Consider the following 24,137-nt stretch of genomic DNA (forward strand, 5'->3'; position numbering starts at 1 on the left):
CGTACAGTCATCTTCCGATGACTCTCGGTTGTTGACCACGTTGACCACACCGTGCCGAGCGCACCCAGACTAGAACGACCCGGAGATGGGGAAGACGGGGCATTGGAGTCGCAGATGGAGAGGAGTGGGAAACTTCACTGGTTCGGGTGCGCGGCAGCACAGCCGCGGTGCCGCCCGCGGGAGACAGGAGCAAGAACAGAGGTTGAAGAAGGAGCACGGCTGTTGGATTAAGATCCAACGGTCCAGCTGCTAGAATCATTTGTTGATTAAGTTGACAAAGCCGTGCGTACACGTCCGCTTAGTAGGCCCACAAGTCAGTCACCATATCTGACGGGTCCCAGCTGTCAATGGGATGAATAATTTTTTTCACAAAACAAGGAGGCACTTCCTTCCGTGCGAAGATACAGCCGATGGGTCCCAGCTGTCAGGTGGAGGAAACATTTTTTTCATCTTAATAAGGAGGAACTTTCCTTGCGTGCGACCATGGACCTCGTGGGTCCCAGCCGTCAGGCTCTCCACGTAAAGTCCTCTTCCGATGACTCTCGTTTGTTGACCACGCCGCACCGAACGCAGCGAGGCGGTGGACGATGGCGAGGCCGCAGACGGGAATGACTCAGAGATGGGAAAACGCGGCAGTGGAGTCGCAGATTGAGAGGAGGAGAAGGGTTATAACTGGTTCTGTTGCGGCGTGGGGCTGTAGTCTGTGGAGAATAACAGGAGGTGTCGAGGGGTGGAGGGATAGCCTGGCCGGCGGTGGGGTAGCGCTTCGCAGTGATGCGTGCTAAGCAGAGCCGCTAGCCGCCGGAGGCCGGACCAGGCGGTCCCGGCAACGCTGGAGGAAGAAGACAAGAGATTGAAGGTGCATGCCGGCCGTTGGATATAAATCCAATGGCTATGGATGACACAATCATTTGTTGACCAAGTTGACAACGCCCTGCGTAGGCTTCGACCTATTGGCCCACATGTCAGCCTGCAAAAATGTGGCATATATTTAACCCATGTTTTCTAGAATGTACAGTCCATTTGCTGGGCTAGGTGAACAAATAATTTCGCGTCAATCAGGCCCATTTATATTTTCTAAGAAATCCCAGCCCATTTGCACTTCCTTGAAATACACGTATTAGGTGGGCTCGTTATATATATAATGTTATGTTAGAAGGAGCAATTAATGTCAAAGAATAAACCAGAGAGGCACATTATATATATATATAATTAAGAAATTAGCGAGTTATTGCTCAAAATAAAAATGAGCGCGTTATTATTAAATTGGTCCTTAAAATCTTCGCAATCTTTTGTACGCAATCACCAAGATTTTCCTTGCCTGTGAGTCAAAAACAACCAGGATTTTCCTTGCCAACTTCCGTTAAACATTTACTTTTATAAGTTAATAACACGTGGGATGTTTTTATAATGTATATATAAGTCTCTATAAAATATACGATAATAGTAATAATATAAATATATATAATGTGGTTAGAAGGGAAAACATAAATTGGACACAGCATTACTTTTATAAGAGACCTACGTTTTATACCCCACAGTAGGCATACTAACAAGTTCACACACAAATACAACAGAAAAGGTAAACATTCATATCAAACTTAGGTTCACAGGACACGTTCATATTCATAGCCAACATTCACTATCAACAACTCAAAAGATTCATATATACACAAGCTCAGCATATCTATGCATCCAAATGATTGATAGATCACACAACAATATTCATACATAATTCACAAAAAGATTCAGATATACACATGTTCAGTATGTTTATGCATCCAAATGATTGAGATCACAGCCAATATGATCCATGGACGAACTTTAATTACCTAGGGTACAGACTGGTAAATGGTGTTCAATTGGGGGTACTTCTTGCTAAAATTAGTTCTTGTACGAGTAAACTTTCGAGTACACAAGAGGCAGCACAGACAATCTGAACTTTGCTTGTAGGTTTATCCTCAAATAGTGGCCTCGTGCCAAGGGAGGTTTGAGCAACTTGGCCACTACTTTCATCCAACTAGTTTACTGGCTCATCTTGGTCCTGTATGTCGCCAAAATTCTACATTGCAGACGAGAAAGGAGGTGGTTGAGAAAATGAACCACCCAAATTTTTTGTGCAGTTCAACTGAAATGGAGCATCCTTGGTGTGCAGACCAATTAAGTGCCAGATGAATATACGCGTCAACCAACTTGTCTGGAATCTTTAGACTCCATGCCATATAGTTCGCTACCATATGTACCGATAACCAAAAGGCACAAGTTGGGACCAAAGACTGGACTGTGTTTTTCTGGGCTATGCACCATGCAATATTTTTGGCGTTCACTCTCCTAATACTTGGAGTTTGACAATTGGTTGACGCCGGTTGATACTCGAATGAATATAGCCACTTCTTGTCAACGTCGATGCTTGTCTGAGTGAACTTTGGAGTACATAGCAGCAGCATAAGTACCTGTCCATCTGATTTGTGCAGTTCTACTGAAATCACCCGATGTAATGATTTGCCTGCGAGTTCAGGCTCCAAATTACTCCTTTATGAAATCGGCAAACAGTAGCACAATACCAAATTACCAATACATATGACAAGCACAATAATCAGGATAAAGACCAGTACCAACCTGTGTGAGGTAGCATATCAATTACTATTTCCTTTGACTGGAAGCCGAGATAAGCCAAGCGACTGACAGCAAAGGAAGAAAGCAAGCAGAGATTAGCGACTGACAAGAAATGACGGAAGTTGTCGAGGCAATGAAGCACCCAAAGTTTTTGTGCAGTTCCACCAAAATCGAGCATCCCTGTTGGCACATATATTGAGAGAGTGAGATTACTGTAATAGTGGGACTAGTTGATGAAACATACACTAACAAATAGAAGCACCCTCATTATCTTAATGGGTAAAGTTAGCAACATAGTAGTCTTGCTTAAAGAGAGGTATTAGTTTATTTAATCAGTGCCAATTAGCTCAACTCAACACTCAAAGCATTGCCATTTATCATAGGTTGCAAAACTTTAACGTGCAAAGATAAAGGAGTTTCTCATGACAGTAGCATGATACAAATAGAGATGACAGCAAACTAATATGGATGAAGGCCTTAGGCCCGTACCAACCTGAGAAAAAAAGCTTATTCATGTAGTCCCATAAGAGATGATAAAGCACTCACTGGAATCACACAATAGTATATTTTTTTGTGCACTTCAAATGTATGGTTGAAATCACTCTTGTTTACCAATGCTGAGATTATATCGAAAGATTATCAAGAACTTCCAGCAGAGTTAAAGCATTGGCTGGGATACAGTTCATTGTATTGTCTTGTGTAGTTCCACTAAAATGTATGATTGGCACCACATGATCCCTGTTTACACAAGTAGGAGCAAGGTGAAACCTTCATTAGCTTAGTGAGAAAGGATAGGAAGACATTAGCATATTACTCAAACAGTAGCATCAAATTCATGATGGATAATATGCAAAACATTGCCTCATTGAACCAATGGCAATAAATTGACATGCAAAACAATAGCACTATTATGTCATGACACTAATAATATTCCCTCCCTGCTCCACCACATGATTCACCTCCATAGACAAACATACACACGTACATGATTCAGCGTAGGGTCCTACTAAAGATTTGTTTAACTCCAACAGGAAAATTAGGCAGTAATAAGTTAGTGGTACTTAAGTACTCCTAATTAATTAAGTGAGATAGCAGAAGTGGAAGGGCTCCCTGGAGGATCGTCTCACATGTAAGGTAGTCGTTGCCGGAGCCCTTGAATGGCCTCGACTGAGGCCTCTGGCTTCAGTAAGATAGCCTTGGCACTGTTTATTCTTCTTCTTCTTCCTCTTCATGCTCTATTTCTCTTTCTCCTCACCAGTTGGTGAAACCAAGTACATGATTGGCCTTGTAATTCAGAATTGGTTTTGTCAGTGAGGGAGTACAAGTGTACTAGTAAAAAATAACATTATTTTCTCATGGCAGTCGGAAAATAGAGATGTACACATGCATTAAATATCATTCTTACCTAAAGGAAGGTTATGGCGCCAATATGGATGATGAGGATTGGAACACAGATCTCCCTTTGTGCAGTTCCACCAAAATGAACCAACTGTTCGATTCTGACATTCCAGTTAAATAGCACAAAAGTCACTTCTTTTAAGAAGAGTTTTGTGCAGTGGTCACAACAGCAACCAGGTGAATTGGATATCCCTGTTTGCACAAAAAGGCACAGAGGAAACAGTCAGAGTCTCAAACAATTACAGGCAAAAACATTTGGCTAAACTTGTCATGGCTTATAACAATGGCATGGCTTCATTTTTACCAGGGACATTAGATTAAGAACAGCTAAGGCTGCATTCAGTTCACAGGTTTGGTGCAGGATTTTCGTAGGAACACAATTCCTACGGTATTCTTTCCCTTCCAACCGTTCGAAACACGGGAAAGGTGAATAGTGTTTCATAGGAAAGCTGGTCTGGTAGTACTGATTCCATAGGATTAGAAACATCCACGCGCTGCTCATTTTTGGGCAGAAGCCCAAGGCAGGCGCTCGCTGCCATGCGTTAGACAGGTTGCTGTGCTGTGTTGCCGGAATAAAAAATCAACCTATGTGTGGTACGTGAGGTGAGGACAAGAGTAGTCACTGTGCAGCTGAATAAACAAATAGCATCTCATACTGCCAAGCATGCTACTCTAAAGAAAACAAATCTGTACATTTCGTAGTCCATCCGAACACATTCTCTTGAGAGTTTCCTCCGGTTCGCTGTTCCATAGTTTTATACCTACATTCCTTCCCTATTCCTCTATTTTCATCAAGACCTATGTTTTCTTCCCCTTTATTCCGAACGGAGCCTAAATATTTGGTATAAGGGCATGGGACAGTGGGTGCACCAGCAGTCCAGCACCATGTACGTAAACAGGGGCATAAAGTGGTGATTCATAGTTTGTTGCCCCGAGAAACAAACATCCAAGAAACATATCTGGGGTGGTCCCATTTTTGTTCACTCTAGCCACCTACTCCTATGTGTGGATAGCAAATCTAGTCCTGGTCATACCACTGTGTACAGCGTTACCCCTATATTTCCCTTTTCGACCAAGAGACCGGTTGGATGACCAGTCTGTACTACTTTCACCCCCTTTCCTTCCTGTTTGTACCAAGTCCGATGTACATACTAAATTCCCCCACCCCCACTTTATTTCTTGTTTGAACCAAGTACTCCCTCCGTCCGGAATTACTTGTCATCAAAATGGATGTGTCTAGAACTAAAATATATCTAGATACATCCATTTCAATGACAAGTATTTTCGGACGGAGGGAGTACAAGATTCGACTCCATGAAGTAGCTTTACCTCTAACAATAGAAAAAAATGTGACGTTGGACCATCCGATCGAGAGGGGCTGAGAGGTAGAAAATGATGCGCATGCAGCTACGTAGCGAGCTGGGGAAGTAGAGCTAAGGCGGTTTCGAACGAAGATATACCTGAAGGTCGTCGGGATGTGGATAGGTGGGCGGCGGGAGGCCGGACCCGCCCACAGGCAACGACGAAGGGATCGGAGGACCTCCCGCGCCGGCGCTCGGCCACAGATAACGGTGCGGCCGGCAGTGGGTCTCCTCCCTCGCTGTCGACGATGGCCTAAACGCTGCCCCTCCTCCCCTTCACCAGCGGAGGGGGATACGTCCGGATCTGTAACCAGCGGTGAGGATAGAAAGCCAGTGTTTTTTGAAGGGAGAAAGACAGTGTTACTACCCCTATCTTGTTTAGATCTGGAGAGGATGAGAGTGTGTGAATAGAGCAACCCTAGCAAGCAAGCGCGGAGGCTCCGGCCTACATATACGTAGTGGGGTAGTTTTCCTTTTGCACTCCATCAAAACAATCGTTTAAAATTGTGTACTACTACATGCCAGGTCGCGGTTTTTTTAGTTGTTGATTGTTTTTTGAGATAGCTACCCGCTTGTTCCAAGTGGTGTTACGGTGTGCCATGTCGCACTTTGTATCGTTCAAGTCTGGTACTACAAGTCCCTCCATTAAATGAACAACCACCCCCTCGTAAAAATTGTGAACAAGCCCACGGCTAAAATTAGCGGAAACGTGGGTTGCCCCAACATGCATTATTATTTATATTTTCTACTCCCTCCATTCCTAAATATAAGTCTTTTTTATAAGCCACACCTAAGACAAGATTTTTTTTATTAGCAGTGAACCCCACATGTCATAGACACAAAAATTGTGGCAAGATTCCCTTAGGCAAGCCAAAGTGTGTCTAACAATTTGAGCAACTCAGGTTAGGCAAGTGTGGAAAGTGTGCGAAAAATAATGTGGCAACATAAGACAAACATAGTCACAATCCAAACAGCCCCGTAATTTTTTGTGACATGCATGAAAATTTGGTTAGTTAAATTTATAGTCAAAATTTGGCAAGGTGCATCAAATCAACACATTCAAGTATCAAAAGGAAAGTCACGGCATGCATGCATGTGTTGTACTCCCTCCGTTTCCAAATATAAGTCTTTTTAGAGATTGCAACAAGTGACTACATACGACGTAGCCCATTTGAAATGTGTAAAAAGACTTATATTGAGTGCAGTGCTTTGATGTGTCGTGTCAACTCGTACAAGACCGAGAAATTTGATTACTACAATGCCCTCTCCCTCGCGGACTAAGCTCCGGTGCCTTAACTGCACCTGCCTTTGGCTGCATGACAGGAGGGCCAACCACCTGTTGGGCCCACCTGTCATAGACGCAAAGGCAGGAGCAGTAAGTAGAAGCTTTCGCTACACGCTATCCCTCCCGCACGAGCTGGACGGACATGCAGCAGTGGATTCGATACTGTAGAAGTAGGTGTAACGTCATTGTTCGTCTTCTCGAAGAGGCGAAGAGCCCGAACGTGGTAGTTGCGAACGCTCGCGTGGTGCGGTTCCTTGGAGTACTAGCCAGGCTCTTGCATGAGACAAAATTGCTATTGTTTAACAATTAAACTCCATTATCCATTGGTTGATACTCATTCTGCATAGGCCCACGCGCTTAGCACCGTTTCCTCCTGGGGTTACCAATGTTTATTTGCTAATTAATAGCATTGCATGCAATGAACTAGCCATTGCAAGTCATTAAAAGCATGCACACCTCTCATCTCCTATTGGTTGATATGTCAAGAAACAAGAAACAAGGTAGAAGTTAATGCACCGCGCCTAAGTGTTTTGGGACTATTTGGTTTTCGTAAGATGACTTACACACCTAGACGGAGGGAGTAGTATAGCCCTGTAAACCGGAAAGGAGTATTTGCCTTTCTAGAGATTTCAACAAGTGACTAGACTACACCGTGTGCAGTACTCCCTCCCTTCCGGTTTATAGGGCTCAAATCTCAAATCTCATGAACCAAGGCATTTTGCGATTGGCGGAATGTATCTCTTACTTTACAAAACTACCCTAATTAAACTCATGCATTAATTACGTAGTTCTCTCGTTTTCCTCTCTGCCTTGGTCGCGGTGCACAATATTGAGCACTCCTATGTGACTAGCCGCTCTATCTACATGCGGGACATTTCAAAGCATCCGGGCCCGCGTGCCATCCACTAAATCACAGCGAGGTGCTACAGTCGAGACTCACCTGTCACCCCGGTGTGGCCGTCATGACCCGTCATATCACAAAACCCACACCTTTACCAGCAGTGGTAAGGTGGCCTCCAAGTTGGACTGGACGAAGCAACCATCATTTCACTGGAACGCTCCTTCAGGCCCTTTCTTCCCTTTCTTGAAGAAAACCTCACTCCAGGCTACTCACTTCTGCCATTTTTCTTCTGTACCGACGAAGGAAAGGTGGGCGAATCAGTTATGCTGCTATATTTTCATTCCAAGAATCTTCTTTTTGCGAAGCACCGACCGATTTTCACATCCTATTCTTTTCCCATTTTCATTGCGATTGTGGTTTCCTTTCGATTGCTTTTTGTTTGTCAGTTCATTGATGGATCCTGGAGCACTAGGCAAAGAGTTGCCGGCGGACAACCCACTGGAGACAGCGATCTCCAGGAAGCGAGCACCGACCAACGAGTTGACCATGTTGGCGGGCCAACCCATGGAGACGAAGAACTCCAAGAAATAAGCACTGGCCAAAGAGTTGAGGACGTTGGCGGACGAACTCCTCAAAGAAAGTTGGAAGAACAGCAAGGGCCCCACCGTGCCTACCCCAGGAACTCTGATTGCCACCTATGTGAGGCTCAAGACCGAGTTTGAGGAGATAGTCGCCGTTGAGAAGCAATATTCCCCTGGCAAGGTGATGGCCCCCATCGAGGACGAGGAGATGGCCCCCGGAGGGATGAGATCCCCCGGTGAGCTGCACAAGGTAAAAAATAATGGCTTATTACCATAGTTGTGGTTTTTGATTATTTGCAATGTGCTTGCTAATATGTTAGGGTTGTGCAGGTGCCGGTGGACGTCCTTGATGATTCCGATGTCGTGGCCCTTCCTGTTGGCATCGCCCCGGAGATCGATTCCGATGTCGCTGTCCATCCTGTGGACATTGCCCCAGAGATCGATTCCGATGTCGCGGTCAGTCCTGTGGACATCGCCCCAGAAATCGATTCCCATGCCGCTGTCCGTGCTGTGGTCATTGCCCGAGAGATCGATGACAAGAAATAGTTGGTCGCGCTAATCCTTCAAGGTAGTTTGCATTGCCCTGTGTTTAATTACCAGAATGATGCGTGTTATCAAACCATCTTAGGGCTAGTGCACTGCCTTGTGTGGGCGGATCTTGCTACTTTTGTTTGATAGTGAATCATGCGATGAATCATGCGAACCCTCTCCGAGTTATGGAAACAGATGTATCCTCACCAGCTTTTGATGTAATATATGGCATGCTTAGATGTAAGTTTGAACTGTTTATCATATCAACAGGGCTTGTTTGATGATTCTTGGTGTTAGTAGGCTAGCTACTGTGCGAGCTATAGTACTTGCAAAACACTCACCGAAGAGAAACGTTGGGGCTGATGAGCTCGTGGTACGCTTATACTTATCCCTCGTCGATCGACCAATAGCCCTAGCTCCTAAAATTGTAGGCTTAGCGATCGATCAGACAATAGTCGACATACATTCAGGCCTCATTTGGTTCATAGGGTAGGAAAATCGTAGCAAAAGTACAGAGAACGTGCAACACAAAATCATAGCAGTGCAGAGACGTACTCCCTCCATTCCAAAATAGATGACCTAGGCGGGCTAGTTTGGCCTAGTGGGTTTCAGTGATATGACGTGGTACAGTGCCGTCCAGTCTTCGCGTGTGGTAGCAGTATTGCGGGTATAGTAAGTTTTCTTGAAGAAGCGGAATTCAACGAAGTCATGATGGTTCCTTCGTCCGAACAACTTACAGTGGGAAAGGTTGGGCCTGCGATACGACCGGGGTAGACCAGGATAATTTTGTGCATGGCAGGTGGACCAGGATGGTCGACGTCCCACATGTCGGCGAATGAAAGTATTCTTTCCGATATAGAGGACAAGCAACGAGTATTCATTGTTTATTTTTGATGAAATCTATTGTCTCCACTGTTACGACGGAGGAGTGTGAAACACGGCTGCCCAGTGAACTTGGCATGTGCACCACTCCCTCCTTCCTCATGTAATGCCCAGGTTACAACTTTTTCTCACTTTCTCTCTATCTATTTCCTCTCAAATGTTTTTTACCTTTCTTTTTTGAAGACACAATTGTTTTTTATGCCTTTTTTTAGAATTATTTTTTTATACCTAGGAGCAAGTGTAGAGACGGGCTCTTGCAGAGCCCACTCCTTGACTTTGTCAATGCCTCTATCTCCTCCACATAAGGAGTACTACTTGCTATGCATGCATGCGGCGGGCAGCTGGCGTCTTGAGGGGCCAGGGCGGTGAGAGCGGGCTCCGGAACCGGTCTGGACTCCAGCTTGGCCCACCTCACATTATCACCATATATTTCTTGGAGTCCGTGCGCGGCGGGCGGGCGATCTCTTCTCCCTCCCCCGTTTCTCTCTTCTCAGCCGACGCCCGCTGAGAGATTAGATTTCGGCTATCGACGGTTTATTCAATTACGGTCCCACATGTCAGTGAAATTGCAAGACAATGCGTGTCCCCTCTGGTGAGCGGCGTGCGAGCCGGACTGTCGGGGTTGCGACGCGTACGAGTCGTAAGTGTGCCGCCTTTTCCTTTAGAACTTGCGAAGCGTAACATTTTCGCGCGATCGATCGATAGCAATCCAGAACAAAATGACGAGGGCGGTGCTTTCCCGCTCGTTAGGCAGGCTAGTTCGAGTGATATGATGTGCTACAGTGCCGTCCACTTGCTCCATTTTTATGTAAGCAAGAGTTTACACTCTTACGCGGGAGGAGTGCGAAACATCGTGGATCTGATTTTGATCGAGGGATAACTGTTCCCTGCCAAATAATGGAGGATTGTTAGCGATTATAGCATGATAGTTAGGGCATCTCCAGCGCTGGCCCACAAATTTACACCGGCATCTGTCCGTGGACACTGATGGATGCCATCCGATGCTGCCCGCATACCTTTCGACAACTATATGAACTAACCGGACGAAATTCATGCAAACAAAGCAAATTTCAAATTAACCGGATGAAATTCATTACATTTCAAAAACTTTTCCTACAAACTGGACGAAATTCATTACATATTTCACACAAACCATACTAAAACCTACTGTAAACCTAATCTAAACGATCGCTGGCGCCCGACCACCATGTCCGGCCATGAACCCGAGAAAGCCGGCCATTGCCTTTGCCTCCTCCTCATCCGCCTCGATAACCTCCTCCTCTAGAGCACAAGGTTCTGAAGATTTCCGCCTCCACATCACCGTCAAGCGGCTAATCGGCCGCCGATGTTTACCCCACCAAGCTTGGCGTCGACTGAGTGGAGTAGCGGTGGCCTTCCCGGGACCAGAGCGGCGGTGACCTACCGTGTACTACTCTTCCTCGCTGCCGGCTGCGCCCGCGCACGCGCGCTGGCTTTGTGGTCGTGGCGGCGGAGGGCGGCCAGGGGGGTGCCGGCGATCTCCTTAGTTTGCTCCTGCGACAGTACATCGAAGAGAGCTTTGGAGCGCGCCCGAAGCGGAGCCGCCGATGTCCCTCGTCTGCTCCTGCGACAGTACGTCCAAGAGAGCTTCGGAGCGCCAGGAGGCCATGGTTGAAGTGGTGCCGACAGAAGGAAGGGACCGGAGGAGAATAAGTGTGGGTCTTTGGCTATGGCTGGGAGCTGGGGCTCAAGTTAATATAGCGGGCGAATGGCAATGAGCCGCGGTAGACGGATGGACAACTGGCGCCGGAGTAGGTTCGTCGGGCGTGAATGCGGACGCTGCTTCAGTGACTTAACTGCAGATGCGTTTGAGTTACTGACATGTGGGCCCAACGGGCATCTGGCCCGCATGTCAGTGACACACCAATTGCACCTGCAGTTAAGTCCGGTGCATGCGGCATTGACATTCTGGAGAGACGGTAACCGTTTCAGGTGGGAAGCGCGCGCTAGCGATGGAAGGGGTTTCGGTGTGCAGTGGCACTAAGATCGGTCGCTCACGATAGTACATACTCCGTACCATACTACCATAGTACCCTCTCTAGCTTAGGCTGTTTTATAGATTGTCGTTGTGATGGACGATATACATGAGCAAGGCGGTCCGAGTATAACCGTTGGTGTTGAGCCAGGTGAATACATGCTCGGCGTTCGCGTAGGCCTCCATCAAACGTCTAAACAGTAATGTCAGGCACCGCCGGGGCGCGCAGGTGATGGGCTCGCCGTTTGCGTTGCGCCATGAGCAGGACTTTGATTTAGAGGGCGACGTGCATGCATTAGCATGCTTTGACAACGTGAGCGTGAGTGTCTGACGCGAAGTATTTCATTTTCATTTGGCTGACGAGGGTGCGTTGCAGCGACGAGTCCGTGGTTTGATTCTCCACATACGCATAATTTTGGTTTTTACAGTATTTCTTTCTCCATTGACAGGTAGGCCCACGTAGATAGATAAAGAACACAAGCTGATGAGGCGCATGCGGACTTTTTGACTGGTCAACCAGACAAATACGGAGCTATATGCCGAGCCAGTGACCGTATAATCACCATATCTCGATACAATGATCAAAGTGAGCTATCAAGACAAGTTCGATGACCGCCAATGCATTTTACTCGGTAATAAATGACCAGGACTGAAGGGGAATCCAAATTTGCTTCGTCTTCTGTCCTTGAGCTCTTGACAATCCAATGCACTATACGGTTGTCCGGCCACTCCACCCCAGAGCTCTCACCAAGCGTCGTTCATGCCACTGTGCCGCACACTAACCGGTAAGGCAGCGATGGCATCCCACCGCGCCGAGTTCTTCGCCGCCCACGACCGCACACAAAATGGTAGGGAAGTGATGGCATCCCGCCGTGCCGAGTTCATCGCCGCTCGCGACCTCACAACTATGTGGGAGGAATTTGAAGATGCCAAGGCCGAATGGGCGGTAGAGCAAGAGGTGGCCAAAGCCGCATAGAGGGAGCGGAAAAGTCAGAAAGCACTCAAGAAAAGAGAGGCCCGCCGCCGCAAGAAAGAAAAGGATGCACACGCTGCTGCGGAGAGGTCGGCGGAGATCCAAGCACGGTGGGGTGTCGCCGACAAAGCCGGGAAGGAGAACGACGGCGTCTGGCAAGCATGTGAGAAGTAGTAGTACTAGTAGTTAGTGTGTGTGTCTGTGTCTGAGTACGAGCATGTACCAATACTACTAGTTACTACTGTAGTTTTTAGAGCAAATTACCAGTACATTAGCCTAGACTAAATGGAAAAATTCCTATCCTAAGCATCAAATGGCATCTCTTTCTCTATAGGAATTGAGATGCATGTTATCTCACTTCCTATGATTTTCATATTCCTATCCTATGAACGAAAGGAGGCCTCTGTTGGAGTAACTACTGTAGCTAGCAGTACTGCTGGTATAGTAGTTTTCTTCAAGAAGCGGAATTCAATGAAGTAATGATGGTTCCTTCGTCCGAGCAACTTCAAAGTGGGAAGCGGGCCTGTGATTTGACGGCTCATTAGTCATTGTTACTGCGGCGCGACGACCTGGGTGACTCTCCGTTGGAGTTCTGCGTGCATGGCAAGTGGACCAGGATGGTCGACGTCCCACATGTTGGCGAACGGAAGTATTCTTTCCGATATCGAGGAGCAAGGAAACCGCGTGGTATAGTAGCATTGCTGATTGGTTCGCAAAAAAATAGTATCACTGCCGATTTATATTTATTTTTTATTTCTGATGAATGCTAGCATTTCAACTCTTACGATGAAGGGTGCCAAACACGGCACGTGCTGGATGTTCCACACGTCAGCGAAAGGAGTGGGACATGAACAGCGTGGTAGAGCCCAGCGTAAAAAACAGCATGGTAGAGCGTCTCCACTTCTTCCACTTCTGGGTCGGAGACCACACGTAGTAGTACTTAGTGGTATGAACGATACAAAGTGCGACCTGGAGAGAAAGACACGTCTAGTTGGAAGGTCTCGGGGCATACACGTAAACAAATATAAAAGTTAATATGTGCCTCCAACTAATATAGTAGTAGTAGAGTACTTAGGCACGTACTCCATAACATCACCGTGCATTGCGCGTACAACATTTAGTGGTAGTACGTAGTAAGAGACAAATGCCGCCCAAGAGTTCCCTTCTCGGCCTACTTTTGGGTGTTTGGTAGAGTGTGTGGAGGGTGCATGAGTCCACACTGTTTAGCACAAATACACTAGAAGCATGCATGAAGAGAGCATGCATGAAGAGGGGTGTTGAGTTGAGCATGCATGAAGAGGGAACAACTATGCTAAGACGAGAACGCAACCAAACACACCCTATATGCCACGCATGTTCATACCATTTGTGCCTTTCTACTTCACTTACTGCGCTACATTACTCAGGTTCGTACGTCCACTCCTGGGTACATGTCCGTCTCGTAGTTCCAGTCCCACGTGTTCTTCATATAGATGGAACGATCCTTGCATAACACGTGCACCTTGATGCTAGATGTCTCGCGTGTTGGCAAAAGGATGAACAAAGCTCACGTAAAAAAATAGAGTGGAAGAACATAGATTCTGGACGACCGAGAAGGAGCAAGGAACCTCGTGGTGGAGCGTCTGCACTCATAATATTTAATATTATTCAGCGATATAAAATTAACCAATCATCTCCACAGTGGACTGGAAGAGTACGAAACACGGCAGCCCAGTGTAGTTACATCATACTAGTACATGGCTAACCCACGCTATCACCATATTTCTTGGCTTCCGTGCGACACCTATCTCTAGTAATCCAGCAGCCTATATCGCTTCTCCCTCCTCGTCTCTATCAAAGTGCGGCGGGCTGGCGTTTCTGCCGTCTCTTGAGGTCGTTTAACTATCACATGTTAGCGACATGCCAAGAGCATTCTAAAAAAATTCCTTTCACGTTCCGTTTTCAAAAGGAAAAAAATCCTTTCACGTACGAATTTGCATGTATGCTTTGAGCAACTTGCATGTCCTATACTGCTCCTGTTTGATACTCTAACTTAGCTAGAGGTTTGACTAACTCATGACTAACCCTGAACTAACTGTAGCCAAAGAGGTGTTTGGGTGACAGGGTTAGATTGACAATAAATGCACTTCATGGAGAGAGAAAAGTGATTTTTCAGTGGTCCCAATGAGAACTATCTCAAGTTAGCACCTCTTGGGTGGGATAGTTTTTTTTGGTGGGTTCGGTGCAACTTGCTCCAATTTGAACCCTCATGCTTGGATACTTTAGGGCTATTTGAGCCCCAACTAGCTCAAACTAACTCTAACCCATGGATCCAAACAGGGCCTATGGCCAGTCTCGACGCGGAGCAGTCGCGTGCACCGGGAAGCGGTGCTCTCTCGGCCGTCGCGCCACTTCAAAGCCGGCGCCAGTGAGAGGTCGCCTCGGCTCTGGCCGGGCATTAATGCGGCACTGACGCTCCAGGGCGACGCTGGCCGTTTCACGTGGGAAGCACGCGCTGCCAAGGGAGTATAGGTTTTGAACCGTTTCAGGTGTAGTACTCGTAGTTTGCAAAACTACTCAATTATTGCACTCAGTTTCCTAAGAAATTGTGGTAAAAAACGTTACTCCACAGCCCGCTTCCCTTCTCCTTCCTCTTCCACCGCCCGCGCACGTCCGCGGGAAGCGACCGGTCAACCCTTATATAGGAGTGCTAGCACAAAAAGATGCATGCATGACCACTAAAATTTCCATATTAAAGCGCCGCTCCGGCGGGAGTATGGCGTATGTTGTTACCTTCGGCCGGCCCATGGCTACCGGGCGACGGCGACCAGAGAAGAGGCGGCCGGAGGGGAATGAATGCAGCTACTGTTTGGGTTCGCCTTCCGGCTTAAATAAATGTGCAGCATCACGTGTACCCGCAGGTGCACAAATTGTAACATACGTGTCTGCTTAACTGGGCGTCACGTAACTGGTGTGTGTGTGTGAGAGAGAGATTCTGAGAGACAGAGTGCGTGTGTGCGACTCTACTCTTCGGACATGTACTCAACCTTTTGCATCGGGATATAAGTATAATGGTATTTACTTTAGCTAGTGATTTACGTGGCCATGTTAACGTGGTTGTGTCAAAAAAATGTCACTTCCTGCTCGTGATTTGCGTTATATAATTACAAGCAAGATTCTCGTGCATTGCACGGAACATCAATATGCATTTTTTTATAGAACACCTGTTGTGATTGACCCATGCAGGAGTAATCCCATGTGTAAAAACTAATGATATCTCGAGAATTTTATCGCAAAACTGGTATCTCGAGAATGTCATCAAAAAAATGTAAGATGAGAGATAAGGCGAGGAGGAGTGGAGCGTGGTGGTCACTGGTAGTCGGAATGGGCGGAGGCATGGGGATGGACGGCGCCGGCAGGCGGCAGCGGCCACCATGCATGCTAGATTGTTCCAGAGACTTATTCCTTTTTTAATTGCTGAGCAATGAGGTTGCGGGAGATAATGATGTGGAGAGAGGTGCGGGTATCTTTTGTAAAATTATCATAGTTTGCTTTCTATCCTCAGATATAGATCATAGGGTCTGTATTACAAGATGGCAGGCACACCATCGCCGCCAACTCGTTTTTTATAAGGGTATAGATGATAAGTTTGCTGATTACTAAAGTAAAGTGGAATTTGTCCATGTTATGCAAGTAAATAAAGGTGATTGTTTATCATACGGGTAAGGTTGGATGAAGGGTGGTAGGAACAAATGCTCCGCCTAGAGCATGTGTGTGTGAGATGGAGTCTTAGTGTGTGTCTGGGGTGTGTGTGTGTGTGTGAGAGAGAGAGAGAGAGAGAGAGAGATGGAGTCTTAGTGTGTGTGTGGGGGGGGTGCGTGCGTGCGTGTGTGTGTGTGTGTGTGCGTGTGTGTGTGTGTGTGTCGCGGGGTCCTCTGTGGAGGATGTAATTTAAGTGTGCATGGCTTCATCATAGAGAGGTGATGTGTACGGCAGAGGCCACCAATGATGGGGTGCGAGAGAGAAAATGCCCGTAGAGAGGGAATAGAAGGTGTGTGCGCGTGAGGGGAGTCGACATCGAGAGAACGTGTTTGTTCGAGAGACACAGAGGAAGACTACTATATATCGATGGTGCATGTAGGCGGGAATTAAACAAAGGGATGGCCTTATTGGTTTCGGGGATATAGGGGAAGAGTGAGAGGCGGGGGGGTAGCTAGAAGGAGATTGTTAAGTGTGAGTGTGTGTTTTACCCATCCAGGCGGAAGTTATGTGCACAAAAGAGGAGAACGATTCGATGTGGCGTTAGGATTGAGGGTAATTAACTACGTATGGAGACATAGAGACCTTGAACGTGCATGTGTGAGAGGTATACATGTATACGTGGGATGTGTGTGTGTGTGCGCGCGCGCATGATCGAGATAAAAGAAAGAAGGCATAAGTCATAAGATCAGCGACATGGGAGAGACGGATCGGTATGACAATATGCATGCATGTGAGAATGCAGGGAAGAAGGCCCAACAATTGAGCATGTGTTTTTGTCTTTAAGAGATAGTGGCGTGGGCTGGAGCATGCATCTATGGCGAGCAGAGGGAGTGAGGCGCAACGATTGTGCAAAAGAGACCAACCTATAAATGCATATGTATGGAGAGACATATATAGTGTGGGTGATAGGAAGCAAGACTCCGTGCGAGAAAGAAATGTTGACGGAGAAACTATAGATAGATACAGAGATGGAGATGCTAGCTAGAGGGACATCCGCTAGTTTGGGTGTTGGAGATGACCGTCGGGTGGTTCAAAGGGTGAAGTTATATATGTGTGTGAGAGGGCACTTGACTGCATGTAGATAGAAACATATGTAGTATGCGTGATAGGAATCAAGAGTGAGGGCGAGAAAGAAGGTTGATGGAGAAACAGATAAATAGAAAGATAAAGATGCTAGCTAGTGTGCATTAGAGATAGGAGTCGAGTGGATTAGAAGGCTGGGTTATGTGTGTGGGTGTGAGAGAGATAGAGAGAGGGTGCATGTGAGTCACATACAAACAGATATTAGAGAGAAATGAGATCCAGAGAGACGGAGTTTTGTGTTTGCGAGAGAGAAAGATATTTCACGAGAGTGATAGCTAGAGAGACATACGAGGGAACGCAAGATATCTCTAGGGAGAGAGGGTGTGTGTGAGCGACATACAAGAGAACAATGGAGAAATATGAGACCCTGGGAGACAGAGTTTGTGTTTGTGTGTGAGAAAGAGATATTGAAGAGGAAGAGTTGTAGGTTCTCATATCTAAGGAGCGAAAGACATCTCTGTATGAGGGGTGTGCGAGTGGCACACATGGGAATAGTAGAGAGAAATGAGACCCCGGGAGACAAAGTTTTGTGTTTGTGTGAAAGAAAGAGATTCCGCATGGAGAATCATAGTTAGAGACACATAGCAGGGAGCGAGATATACTTAGAGAGAGATGGAGTGATGAAGGTCGAGGGAGAGAGTACCGTCAGTGTGTTACGAAGATAAAAGATCATTGTCGACATACAGGTAGCACGAGAGATACCTAAGAGACGATGAACGCGTATAGGTCCAGAGAGATAGTCCTATATAAGCATGAGTGATAGCTATATGAGACGAATATCTAGATTAAAGGGGATTCAAATATTTAAACTGGAGATCACGACATCGATAATATCATAACGCAAATTGGTGTATCAAACATGCATATTCATTTGAATTTGGGCACACGTGTAATGTTATATAGTTTATCAATATTGGTGATCCATAGATTCTTCAATTACAAAAAATGCATGATTTATATGCAATTAATGTCTAAATGGGATTACACTATATGTTGCGTGTGTGAAACACATTATACATGTTTGAGAAGTAAAAAAAACCACATGAAACACACATTAATTGGAGAGAGTTAGCGAGGAATGCATACATTGGATTTCAACATAAAGTGGTTTCAAATATTTGAAAATCCAAATTGATGGATACAACCTTATGAATCTGAGATCATGCCATTTGTAAACCATATTTATGTATAAATGGTGTTGTGCTTTTGAAAGTATATATAAAAAATGATGTATATAGAATGTAATTCCAATTGAAAATGGATCCCGCCCGAAAAAAATAGAATACAAACGGGATTCGAATTGAGTTGGCACGGTAAACGTGCACTCTGCAAAATTTGAACAAAGCGGGGAAAGTCGCAGTAACCGTCCGAAACCAAAATCTGCGAGATGGAAATCACTACTGCCTATCCCTGCCACGCAAAGCCTATCTGCTGGATTTCTATAGGTTTCGATAGGGGTAGGTTTGTAATTTCACCCAAACGTGACGTAACCGCCTCTCACCCAGATTCATACACGGTGGGCGCCAAAACACAGTGTGTCCTCGGCCGAAATCAACTCCCTCCCCGATTGATATTCATACATGGTGGGCGCCAAAAACAAACTCTCGTCGGCAAATATTCGGTGTATGCGAGATTACCGTCCTATCCCCAACCGACTAATGTTGCTGTGATGTAGTAGAAATTTGAAACGGGGGCTAAGTTTTTAAATTTCCTCGCATTTGAGACAAGCGCGCCCTGAATACATGGTTCCCCCCTTCCTCTCTACCTCCCTTTTCCCCATTCGTACTCCGTGGGCGCCAAAACACCCTCTCCACCCCACCCTCCTCCGTCCGCCGCCGTCCGCCACCCCATCCACCGCCGTCCTCCTCCACCATGCCGGAGCTGATACCCCGACGCCGCCGTCCATTACAAGAGATCGACCTCTCTCATCCACGGCTTCGGACCGGGATCCTTGCATCCCGTCCTCTCGCTTCATCCCCGCCGTCGTCCACCTTGCCGGCGCTGCTCCTATGACCGTCTCGTCCACCGCGCCCCGCCGCCACCATCTACCTTCCTAGATCTGCTTCCAGAGGCGGACCACGAAAAAAATTTAAGGTGGGGCGAAGTCTCACTAATTTTTTTTGATGCGAATCAAAGGAGTCAATACACACTAACAATGCACACTACAAATGAATAACCAAATACAATGAAAATGTAGACATGTTTCAATAGGAAAACAACCTAAAAATACCGATAATGAAGCGTATAATGGCGTCTAGAAGACCCAGACAATGGCAGTGCCCTACCATCCTTCTGAAAATCTTCCTAATTTTAGTAAGAGCAATACTTTTGAAGATCTATCACTCAGTGTAACACATCTTCCTTAATTTTACCAAGCGGACATGATAAATATACCCCTTCCTCCTCTTTCCTTTGCATTTGCTGGTCCTTTCCTCTTCTTTTCCATCTTATGGAGAGAAGTCACAGAACTGCGCCGGTTGGGCATCTTATTAGCTTGTACGTATAATCATCTAAAAACAAAAACGTGTGCATACACTAGCATGAATGAAAAATATAATTGTATAAACAAAGTGGCAGTGGCTGCAAATAGTTCAGAGCAGAGGAGTGGTTCAGAGTTTCAGACCCTAGGAGATTACCAGGAAAATCCCCAACTGCCGTCGCCCGCTGGAGCCGCCGCTTGCTGCTGCCGCTCGAGCTTGCTGCCGCCGCCCTCTAAGCCCCCAACCAGCCGCCGCCGCCGTCCGGCCGTCGGCTGCCCCGTCGTCGGTCGCCTGCGGCCCTCCTCGTCCTCACGACCTGGCCAGCCGCCGCCGCGCTAGCTGCTTAGGGTTGCGTCGTGGCTGGGCGTCGTGTCTCGTGTGCGTGGGCGCTGGATCGATCTGGACCGGTTGTTACTGGCCCAAGTGCCCAACAGCTGGATGCGTCGCGTCGGCCCATCAGACCAGGCTGGGTGCGATCGAACGAGTCAAGCAATTCATTCAAGTACCAATCGATAAATGCATATGTATATTTTTTTTTGCCCAGAAGTAAGGTATGGCGGCTGCCATACCCTGCCCACTGGAGAGGTCCGCCAGTGTCTGCTTCCACGCCGCCGGCAGCCATCACTACCGCAGCACCGTCAAATTCTCAGCAGATGCGTACACGGCGCCACACTAGAGGCGGTACTCTTTCGTATCTGCTCAACTTATTTATCGCAACAAGAAAATAGATCGCCACTACTTTACTCTAATTTCTTTTCTTGGTTGCGAAGTTGCCTTTGTCCGGTTTGCACCTTCAGAACCGCCATGGCACGCTCAACACTATACTCCCAATGCTTATGGTTTTCCCCTTTTATATTCCACACTAGTTAAATCACAGTAGACTAAATTTCAAAATTGGGTCAGTCGATTTTTCAGAGCTCGCCGGAGTTCGCCGGTGCGATCGAAGGGGCTCGGGTGGTTGTGGGGCCTCGCCGAACGAAGAAAACTCGATGCAGGTGGGGGTTGGGGCGGGGGTGGGGGATGGGGGTGGTGAAGGAACACAGGCGGTGGGGGCCGATGGTCCGGCCGGCGGCCCGTGCGGTGTTCTGTATGGGAAGAATCAGAGACGAGGAAGAAGAAGGATTAGGAGACATAGGATCTTCATCCAACCGCCTGAAATGGTCGAGAGACAGCTGGGAGTTCCATTCTTAATGCGCTCTGGTTCATCATGTGTGGGCACTGCGCAACCAACATTTTATTATCCAAAATCTGCTTGCTCTTCTTTACCATGTTCCTCTTCCGTTCTTCTTTAATATGTACTCTCTCCGTTCCTAAATACAAGTCTTTGTATAGATACCACCATGGACTACATATGGAGCAAAATGAGTGAATCTACACTCTAAAATGTATCTGGATACATCTGTATGTGATCCATAGTGGAAATCTCTACCAAGACTTATATTTTGGAATGGAGGGAGTATGATAGTAGTACAGTATGTTCCTTGTACTGAAGATGAGCAGGGACATTTGCAGTGTAGAGGTCTATACGGTCGGTTGTGATGGACACTTTGAGCCTCTTTGATTCGTAGGATCTTGTAAACATAGGAATAGGATTTGTAGTGGCCTGCCTACTTGAATCCTATAAGAATAGCAAGGAAATGCGGGGAGATGTGTCGCCTTTGAGAGTTACACTGGTATTAACAGTACCGCACCTTCACTTGAAGAGAGCTGGTATCCGAAGCCTTTCTAGCCGTACCGGCAATACTAGCACATATATTCCAGCAAGTTCCACTTTGCTGATTTTACTCTGATGCTGAAGGTTTTCCCGTTATATATACACTATGATCTGTGTAGCTGCTTTGTGTCGCACTAGCAGCAGTCCACTCTTGAAGCTAAACACTGCAGTGACTTACAAAATTGGCACCAAGGCATTGAGTGCCATTCTGGATGCAATGAAACTCATACGCTCCCCACCTGTTGATTCTTGTTCAGAATATGATCCTAATGACTATTCTAACCTCGAGGAGTCAAAGGCAGATGGCCTGTCCTGTTCACCCATCAAGGTGCCTGTTCTAATTTGGCAATGTTTTATTGATTGCGGGTATCTTGCATATGTTGTCTTGCTTTTCTTCTACTTTGTTGCACCGCCATCTGCTTAGTTTACTCATCATATATGTCGAGATGCCATGCCCATCCATTATCAATACATATTCCATCTATCATCATACCATGTTTTTCCACTCAAATGTTGTTCTTGTGCATCAGACATCAAAAAGGAAGAGGGTGATTGTCGAACCTGAAGGAGCACCAGCAAAGTCCTTGAAAAACGTGGTGGTGCCGGAGAAATCAGACAGCACCCCACTTATATTGGTTGTACAACCAATGACACAAAACGTAGGACCGACTCCAGCAGACTGTACCCATACTTCACTCGCCACGCCACTAGCCCCACCACACAGGACCTGCACTCCAGCAAAAGGTATACCGATTTCATTTGCCATAGCACCAGCTGTACCACAGAAAAATCCCACTCCAGCAAAAAGTACAGCAAGTCCACCGGCCGAAGACCTATCCCAACTGCAGAGACGGCCAATTCCTGCAGATTGGAACCCCATTCCATTTATTCCCAGTTTAAAAGACAATGCTTTCAATGTTGTTAGGGACTACGTGCATATATTCCCATCATGGGAAGATTATTGTGAAGACAAACACCATTTTCACATCTTCCTGTCCAACTTACGTGTAAGTGCTATTATTCATGGTTATTATTTTCCTGTTTTCTGCTGATTGAACACATCAGTGATTTATATTACATTGTTGTGACTAGGCGAGGGTCAATCTGGATAGTCATGACGAGCAAAGCTTGCTTGTGCTTTTCAAGGAAGCATTGCAGCAGTATCAGTGTTACCTCAGGAAATCACACTTTGATGGCAAGTCTATAAACGAATTTCCGGTGAAGTCATCTATGCTAAATTTAGAAGACATTGAATGGAAAAACCTTGTTATGCACTGGTCTCGTTCCCAGGATGAGGTACTGTCTATGAAATCACATGACAATTTGAACTTCTACTTTTCCGCATGTGCCTTACGGATATTTTTTGAAGGAAATCTGCTCGAAGAAAAATTTCGGTTTGACAAGAACGACAGGATATCGCAAATATGCTACCCGCTGCTTTGCTCTTGTTAGTACCTGTTGTCCTGTATCACTGTACTTGCATACATACCTGGTTCATTATGTGACACCAGTATGCATGATAGCTTGCTTATCAATTGTTCGCTCCAAATTATCTGATATGTATGAATGGTTACATTAGTGTAGAATATATTCAATGCCAATGTTTTTTTAGCTCTGCATTGTTCTTGTAAGTACATGCTGTCCTTTATCAGTGTACTTATAATGACAGGTAGTTGTTCATGTACCATCACTCTGCAGCTTATTTTCCTTTGCCCTCCATTTTCTACACATCAGATCTATATTTACTCTTACCATAAGGTTGGTACTGAAGAAGTTTAGCTGTGCATTGCTCTTGGCTATACCTTTTGCCTATATCGCTGCACTTACATTTATAGCTACTTGGTTATGTAGCATCACTCTTCATCTTATCTTAAATATTCTCCATTTTTCCGTATATTATCACATCTATATTTACTCTTAACAAAATGTAGAATAAAGGCAATGCTTTTGAAGAAGATTCTGTGGTAAACTTCTTGAATTGCCCTCCCATCAGCATGGACAAGGCCTTTATAGAGCCTGTCTTCACCAATAATGTAAGTTTGTCCATCTCAAGCCTTCAAACTTTTTTGTATATATTTGGTTAGGCATGACTGCAACAGTTGTTTATTTTTGGTGTTTGCATCAAATTGCTTGTTTAAAGTTTATTATGTAGTTCATAAACAAAAGTTTGTCCTTTCTCAATTTAAGTTTTCAGTTGTACAACCAAGTTCCTTCTTCATACCATGTAAATTAAACTATACAGAGCAAGTGATCTTCTTTTGCACTGCATGCATGCTTCTGTTCTTCATCCGTAATCCAGTGGTGTGGTGAACCTGCCCACTACAGCACAATGTCATATTCTGCAATGTCTTAACTATGAGCAATGTCATATCATTCTACTATTATTTAAACCGTCTCTTTATTTACCAATCTGAAATGGTATAAATTGACAGCACACTAACCATTGATACTTATGAGTTCTTGATCTGTAATCCAGTGGTGTCGTGAAGCTGCCAACTCCTTCACAATGTCATTTCCTGCCATGTCTTGACCTGAACAATACCATATTGTGTTAATGCAATTTTAAACTGTCTCACTTTATTCGTCAGTAAGAAATGTGATGAATTGTCAGCACTGATACTTTTATGTGCAAAACCT

The sequence above is a fragment of the Triticum aestivum genome, chromosome 2D (genome assembly GCF_018294505.1).
Source record: "Triticum aestivum cultivar Chinese Spring chromosome 2D, IWGSC CS RefSeq v2.1, whole genome shotgun sequence".
In the NCBI taxonomy this organism is placed as follows: domain Eukaryota; kingdom Viridiplantae; phylum Streptophyta; class Magnoliopsida; order Poales; family Poaceae; genus Triticum; species Triticum aestivum.